This window comes from Triticum dicoccoides, chromosome 5A (assembly GCF_002162155.2).
Source record: "Triticum dicoccoides isolate Atlit2015 ecotype Zavitan chromosome 5A, WEW_v2.0, whole genome shotgun sequence".
Classification (NCBI taxonomy): domain Eukaryota; kingdom Viridiplantae; phylum Streptophyta; class Magnoliopsida; order Poales; family Poaceae; genus Triticum; species Triticum dicoccoides.
Genome location: NC_041388.1, coordinates 483,297,172 through 483,306,298, shown reverse-complemented (window position 1 = coordinate 483,306,298; position 9,127 = coordinate 483,297,172).

Genomic DNA, 9,127 nt, shown 5'->3' with positions numbered 1-9,127 from the left:
GGGAGAGGGGGTGCCTTGGGGAGGGGGCAAGGGGCGGCGGGGATGGAGTCCGGCTCGGACTCCTCCGAGTCGGGGCGGCGGGGGTGCGGCCGGTCTCCTGGAAGGAGACGGCGCGCGGGAGAGGCGGGCCTGCGGCTGGGCTTCGGCCCAGTTAGCCTGCGCACTTTTTTTAAATAAATTTCGCCGAAACTAAAAATAATCCTAGAAAATAAAATAAAAATCTAAAAATGCCAAAAGAAATTTTCACCGTCTAAATGAAATATTTAGAACGGGATGAACATTTTCTTGGCCCTAAAATGCAATTTTGAAAATGTGCAATTTTTTTCTAATGCAAACAAAATTGCAAATAAAATCCAAATAAAACAAACATTTGATTTTAAATATTTTTCCTCCTATATTTCAATTATTTTGGAGAAGTCATATTATCTCCTCTCATATATTTTTATTATGAAATACTTTCGGAGAGAAAAATAATTAAAACCAAAAATCCTCGTTTCAAAATTTGATAAAATCAAATTTGCAAACCGGGGAAATCCCCAACTCTCTTCGAGGGTCCTGGAGTTGCTTAGGATTTCGAGGATCGCGAGATGAAATGCAATAAAATATGATATGCAAGAATGATCTATGTATAACATTTCAAATTGAAAATTTGGGATGTTACACATGGAGATAGTGGACATCTCCGACGAGCATTAGGGTAGTATAGGTTATTTGATCCACATAATACATGGATTTCCTCGTTTGCATGCTTTTTTATGGATCTAAGGTTTGTAGTATAAGGTATCCAGATGCATAAGAGCAAATTTGAGGTGTGATCCGTCATTGTCTTTGGATGCGCCCGGACGCGTCCGTGGATGTTTGAGGGGTCTGATTTGCTGTCTACGACTGTAAATGCTCTAAGGGCATCTTCAGAGCTGACCCCAAACCTTGGGCAAGCGTCTGCACTGAACTGTATGTTCATGAATCGGTCCGTTGACCAGTCCGGACATCCGTTTCCCGCAAACCAGAAGAAAATTAGGGGAGCTTTGCGGGAGTCCGGACACCCACCCACGTAGGACACTCCGGCTCACCCAATACCTCACCTAAAACCCGGTCGTACCCCGCGTCTTCATCTTTTTCTCTTTCTCTGCATTTGCTTTCTCTCTTGGCGACGTCAACCCCCTACCGGAACTCCGTGACATCCACATTGCTCGTCCTCCGCTGTCGGCCCGCACCTCTCGCCCGTTCGCCACCGTGTAGGTAACATCCGCCCCTGTGGTAGTCACCACACACGGCAAGTGTTCGGTGAAATGCTCGTGCTAATTTTTTTGTCTATTCTTTGAAGCAATGGATTCGTATATGGAGTATTTGTACAAGCACTACGTTAAGTCGTCCAGTGACTTGTCCCACGAGGAGGATTACATAGATGAAAAGGCGATGACGTAGGCAATTCTTGCTGAATCGGAGTAAGTAGAAGAGCATGTTCTCAATTTCAAGGTATCGATCTAGGGATCATCGAGTGCTCAAAGGGAACAGGGCATGTGGCCATTTGACGTTGATGGATGACTACTTTGCCCCCGATGCCCTATTCGCTGACATTTTTTGCGAGTGATTTATAACATGAAAAAATGTCTTCGATCGCATGTACCATGGGATCATGTCCTTCAATGACTACTTCATCTTGAAGAAGGATGTCATTGGAAGGGTTTGATTATCTAGTTATCATGAGTGCACGGCTGCATTGCGGATGCTTGCATATGCCACGATCGCGGATTCATAAGACGGATACCTCTTGATGAGCGAGAGCACATGCAGAGACGCCTTGGTCAGATTTGCTTCTGTCGTGGTCTCGGTGTTTGGACCTCAGTACTTGAGAGAACCAACTGTCGTAGACACCGAGAGGCTCTTGGCAATCTTCGAAGCAAGAGTAGCCAGGTTTTCTCGGACCACTTGATTGCACGCACTGGAGTTGGAAGAACTATTGAAATGCTCTACAAGAGCAATATCAAGCCCATGTTAAGAAGCCCACTATTATTCTTAAAGCAGTTGCATCACATGATCTTTGGTTATGACACGCTTTCTTTGGCATGCCCGGGTCCCACAATGACATCAACGTGTTGAATTGGTCTCCATTGTTTGCTCGGATGACTAAAGGGAAAGCTCTTCTGTGCAACTACATTGTAAATGGCATGAATACAACATGGCTACTATATGGTTGACGGTATCTATCCTTCAAGGGCTACCTTTGTCAATACCATTTCTGAGCTAGTTGGTCAAAAAAGGTCACACTTTGCCCAATGACAAGAAGCAGATAAAGAGGATGTGGAGAGGGCATTTGGAGTGCTCTAACACCGTTTTGTTGTTTTTGTGGACCTACTAAACAATGGGAACCGGAAACCTTGTGGAAGGTGATGACATGTTGTGATCATGCACAACATGATCATGGAGGATGAGGGGTGACAAGGAGGGACCCATGACAGGTCTCCAATGTATCTATATTTTTTTATTGTTCCATGCTATTATATTATCCATCTTGGATGTTTTATATGCATTATTATGCTATTTTATGTCATTTTTGGGGACTAACTTATTAACCTAGTGCCCAGTGCCAGTTGTTGTTTTTCCTTGTTTTTGTCTTCTATAGAAAATCAATACCAAACGGAGTCCAAACGGAACGAAACTTTTTGACGTTTTTTCTTGGACAAGACACCCATGAAGCCTCAGGAGGAGGCCAGAAGAGCCACGGGGTGGCCACAAGCCTGGAGGTTGCGCCCTAGGGGGCGCCTCTAGGGCTTGTGGGCCCCCGTGACTCCCCTAACCCTAAACTCAGCTCTATAAATACCCAAATATTCCCTGAAGACCAGAGGGCACACCAAAAATACTTTTCCACTACCGCAAGTTTCTGTCCTCGTGAGATCCCATCTTGGGGCCTTTTTCGGTACTCTATCGTAGGGGGGTTCGATCACAGAGGGCCTCTACATCAACCTTGTTACCCTTCCGATGATGTGTGAGTAGTTTACCACACACCTATGGGTCCATAGCTAGTAGCTAGATGGCTTCTTCTCTCTCTTTGATCTTCAATACAATGTTCTCCTTGATATTCTTGGAGATCTATTCGATGTAATCTTCTTTTGCGGTGTGTTTGTTGAGATCCAATGAACTGTGAATTTATGATCAGATTATCTATGAATATTATTTGAGTCTTCTCTGAACTCTTTTATGCATGATTAATATAGCTTTGTATTTCTTACTGATCTATTGATTTGGTCTGGCCAACTAGATTGTTTTTTCTTGCAATGGGAGTGGTGCTTTGTGATCGGTTCAATCTTGCGGTGTCCTCACCCAGTGATAGAAGGGGTAGCGAGAAACGTATTTGTATTGTTGCCATTAAGGACAAAAAGGTGGGGTTTATTTCATATTGATTGGATCTATCCCTCTACATCATGTCATCTTGCTTAAGGCGTTACTCCGTTCTTGTTAACTTAATACACTAGATGCATGCTGGATAGCGGTCGATGTGTGGAGTAATAGTAGTAGATGTAGAATCGTTTCAGTCTACTTGTCACAGACGTGATGCCTATATTCATGATCATTGCCTTAGATATCGTCATGATTATTCGCTTTTCTATCAAATGCTCAATAGTAATTTGTTCACCCACCGTATGTGTTCTTTGAAGAGAGAAGCCTCTAGTGAAAACTATGGCCCCGGGGTCTATTCTCATCATATTATTTTCATATTTATAAAACAAAAAACCCAAAATACCTTACTGCAATTTATTTACCTTTACTTTATTTTGCACTTTTATTTATCTTGTATACCTATCTCTATCAGATCTCATCCTTGCAAGTAACCATGAAGGGATTGACAACCCTTTTATCGTGTTGGGTGCAAGTATTTGTTTGTTGTGCAGGTGCTATCATTGGAGACTTGTGTGTTCCTCCTATTGATTGATACCTTGGTTCTTAACTGAGGGAAATACTTGTCTCTACTTTGCTGCATCACCCTTTCCTCTTCAAGGGAAAAACCAACGCAAGCTCAAGAAGTAGCAACCCACATGTTCTCAAACTTAAAAATTGCTACAACTCTTAAATTTGAGAACATGGGTGGTCCTATCTAACTTCCATATTAGAATCCGACAATGTTTAATAAGTTTTTGATGCATATTCGACATCGAGCAACTCAAGGAAATTTTTGTTGAGCACTTGTGGGTGGTTAAATGGGACATATAGAACATGTGCTAGTTGATTTAAAGCTTGAACTATGCTAATTTGAAAACTCTATTTGGTTGTACTAATGTTGAAATTACAACTATGATTTGATATGCAGTTATTTTGAGCTTGCAAACTAAAGAAGAGGTGGAAGTTTTGCGGCTACTTTGGATGGTCGGCTCCCGTATCAATGTCCGTGGACTGATCCTCACTAGTCCACGGACGGATATAGCGTTGATGACCCACAAGTATAGGGGATCGCAACAATCTTTGATACATCTCCAACATATCTATAATTTTTTATTGTTCCATGCTATTATATTATCATTCTTGGATGTTTTGCCTTCATTTTATAGCAACTTTATATCATTTTATGGGACTAACCTATTGACATAGTGCCTAGTGCCAGTTGTTGTTTTTTTGCTTGTTTTTTACTTTGCAGAATATCAGTACCAAAATGAAGTCCAAATGCCATGAATTTTTTTGGAGATTTTTTGGACCAGAAGGAAACTTGGGAGCCAAGGAAGCACCTGGGGGAGGCCCATGGGCCCCACCACCCACCAGGGCGCCAGAGGCCCCTGGCGCGCCCTTATGGGTGGTGGGGCCCATGGAGGTCTCTTCCACCGCCTCTCAGCTCTATAAATACTCAGATATTCCAGAAACCCTAGGGGAGCGATCGAAACACAATTCCAGCCGTCGCAAGTTCCAGAACCATGAGATCCAATCTAGAGCCCTATTTTGGCACTCTGCCGGAGGGCAACACGATCATAGAGGGGTTCATCATCATCATTGGTGCTCCTCCGATGATACGGGTCCGTAGGCAGTATCTAGATGGCTCATTCTCTCTTTTTGATTCTCAATACAATGTTCTCCTCAATGTTCTTGGAGATCTATTTGATGTAATGACTTTTTGCGGTGTGTTTGTTGGGATCCGATGAAGTGCGAGTTTATGATCAGGTCTACCTATGAATATTATTTGAGTTTCTTTGATCTCTTATATGCATGGTTGTTATAGCCTCGTATTTCTTCTCCGAAACTTTGGCTTGGTTTGGCCAACTAGATTGATTTTTCTTGCAATGGGAAGAGGTGCTTTGTGATGGGTTCGATCTTGTCCTAGTGACAGAATGGGTAGCGAGGCACGCGTGTATCGTTGCTATTAAGGATAAAAAGATGGGTCTAATTCCTACATGAATAGATCTTGTCTACATCATGTCATCGTTCTGTTTTGGTAAAATATTATCTGCTTAGTAGAATTTGTATCATGTTAAACTCTACTTTTTTGGTCATTTGTGCATGTTATAAGTTAATGGGTTAGGCCTTGATGGACACAATGCACATGAGATAAGCAATGACGAGAACCTGGATGGTAACACCATAGGTAATAAATTGGTGGGCACAATGCACACGAGATGAGCGATGGCGAGAGTGCGCATGTATAATCTCATGTATATTCTGTTTGCCTTTTTGTTTGTAAGGTATTGGTGGAGATGACAATGTGGGTAACATTGGCTACTGAGGCAAGGGATACAACCCCAATTTTGCTCATGCTGACGAGTACCGTCCTAGGCAAGAGGTTGTACAAACCCAAAAACCACCACTCGATTTGAGTAAGCACAACAACAACATATTTCTGTTTCGGTAATATTCAGTATAGTTAGCGTTGCTTCACTAATTTTTGTTCAAATGCATTTAGATGTTTTGGCGAATAAAAAGACAAGAAGACACTACTGTACCAAACACAAGCGTCATATATACGCAATGATCCTCGCACATAATGGCGTGGGTAATAGATTGAAGCGTGGGGTTTCTAAAGAGGTTGCGAATATTTGTAAATGTCCTAGGAGGGTAGTGCAAAGGGTATGTAAGGAGGCTAAAAAAGGTGGCGGTATTACTGCGGTGAAAAACAATAAAAAAAACTAAACTCGAGAAGGAAGAAGATTGAGTTGAACATAGATGCATAGGAAGCCATCCCACCTGGAGAGAGAACAACTTTAGAACAAGTTGCTGGACATTTCAACATGTCAAGAACCACTGTTTGGTGAAGGTGAGAGTTGTACTTTGATATTCTTGTAAATATTGATCATAAGAATTTACATGAAACATTGCTGTTATTTTTGTAGGTTGAAGGAGAAGCAAATTAGATGAGTAACTAGAGAACTGAATCTTGCTTTGACCGATGCAAACAATAGGGCTCGTGTGGAGTATTGCCTAAGGCATCTTGAGCCGTGTAGCATGCGAGACGATCCCACCTTTAGGGATGATATGGATGTGGTTCATATCGATGAGAAATGGTTCTATCGCACGTGGAAGACCCAGAAGATGTATTTGATTTATAGAGAGGAGGCACCACACTGCGAATGTAAACACAAAAATCACATTCAAAAAATCATGTTCTTGTCGGCAATGGCTAGACCAAGGTATGATGCTCAAGGCAAACTGTGTTTTTGATGGAAAGATTGGTGTTTGGGCTTATACAGAGTGGGTTCAAGCTAAGAAGAGAAGTCAAAATAGGTTGGTACTTGTACATGTTACTAATTTCAGCTAAGTTCATTCATGCTCATTTGTATTAATTTTATATATTTCTATCTCCATAGGTTGAGCGGGGCATGGGAGCTGAAGCCTGCCGATAGCATGGATAGGGACAAAAGTCGGGAGTACTTAGTGAAATATGTACTCCCGGCTATAAAGGAAAAGTGGCCCGAGAGCGATAGATGGAACACCATCTACGTACAATAGGACAACGCTAAGGCTCGCATTTTGCTAGATGATCCAATTTTTATGCAGGAAGCAGCTAGGGGTGGTTGGGATATTAAGATGATATATCAACCACCTAATTCACCTGACCTGAACATATTAGATCTTGGATGGTTTGCCTCCATTCAAGCAATGTTCCATAAGAAGATGCCGAGGACCCTTGCTGAGATTGTCCAAAAGGTTTAGCACATCTTCCTTACAAATAGATGCATAATTTGGTTTCCTAATGGTCTATGTACTGATTTGAGTACAAGTATATTGTGTGCAATAGGTTATTGAATCCCTTGTTGAGTACCCCATCTAAAGCTCAATAGGATCTGGTTGAGTCATCAAGCATGCATGAGGGAGATCATCAAGCACAAGGGGTCTATCCACTATGCGGTTCCTCACTTGAAGAAACAATCATTAGAGAGGCAAAATGATCTTCCGGTTCGTTTGAATATTGACAAAGAGTATGTTGAGGCTGCAATTGACTATTTGAACTCAGCTTGAATTGTAATGGTGAAATTAACTTGATGTAGATTTGAGAAGCCTCCCGATTAAGTTTGATGTAATTTGAGGACTTGTATGAACTTGAATCATTTAACTTGCTTCTTTGCGCAATAGACTTACTTCATGGTATTGCAACAAAAAAATATACGTACATATGCTCAAAACATGAAACATTTTATAGATGATCCAGTTGAACTCAACTTGAATTTTCCACCCAAAATAAATTTTACATTGATGCTCACTTCGAATTCAACTTATATAAGAGTAGACGATCCACTTAAACTTAAACTTACATAGATTATCCATTGAACTCAAACTTTCCTCAATGCAAACCCCTGTTCAAGAATTCATCCGATTAACCAGTTAACTTGCCGATTAATCCCTACTCATAGGGTCATCGAGTAGCCGATAAACCGAAAAATCATCTAATTAATTGATTAAATGGCCGATTAACTTGCCGATTAGCCGATTAATCCCCTACTCGCTAGCCAACCAAGCAGTTACCAGTTAACGATTTCCTCAACAATGATGCAAACTTCGACACAAACTAATTTGCCTGGCTATCAGGCACAACTTCGCAATTATCTTCATCATTCAAAAATTCACTAGGGCTGTGACAACATATAATACAAAAGCCTTTTTTGTCCAACGCCACCACCGTCGCATAATCTTTGCACCAAATATTGCGGGGCTGGATGTAGTTGCCACACACGTGGCACAGATACAACTCTTTTGCCACCAGCAGGCTACACCCCATGCAAAGAAAAATTGAACGAACACCATGGATGCCGCACCTGGTGCACACCCATGGATGTATGCATCCCACACACGTTGATTGCTTAAAATCGATCAGTGCGGTGAGCTTGAATCGCTTGGCACGGATGGCTTCGGACTTTGCGGACAACTCGTCGGCGTTTGGACGGCGACTCTCGACGACCTCCTCGCCATCTGATGGGTCTTTGGTTTGGCTATCCACCTCCACCACGACGGCCACTCCTTCCGAATCAGCCATGATCCATTCTGCCACCACCACAACGACTGCACCCTCCTCACATTGAGCCATCGCTTGTGTTCTTTGTGCACAAGATGGACCTTTATATAGATGAATGAGAAGAAGAAGAGCCTGAGAGGAACATGTAGCTTTCCACCCATGGGCCATGTTCCCACTGGCTTTTACAGACATGTTCACACCATGCATGCAGATGTTCACACCAAGCATGCAGAACTAGCTTTTACACACACACATTCACACCATGCATGCATCAATTACACCCCGACGTGAGCAGCAGGATTCACACGGTCGCATGCATGGAGTACTAGTAGGAGTAATTGCATTGTGCCTTAAATCTTGTCTATTTTGGAAACGCACGTAAATCTAACCGTGCCTTATAAACCATGACGAAGGGAGTAAAAAATTTCTCGTACATTTAAAACACCATCCGTTGCCACTTCACTCCAAATTCATCTTTCACAACTAATAAAAATATCTACAACATCACACACAGTTGTTTTCTAGGAACTGTTTGCGATGACAATATCCGGGTCTATTTAAGTCTCCCTCCTTAAGCTTCGCCGGCTCGTCTGCTCCAGTGCCGGCAACCCCCGAATCCACGAACCCCTATCCCCATTCCTGCACCCCTTCTTGCAAAGATGACACCATGGAAACGCTTCATGAAGGCCCGTATGATGGACG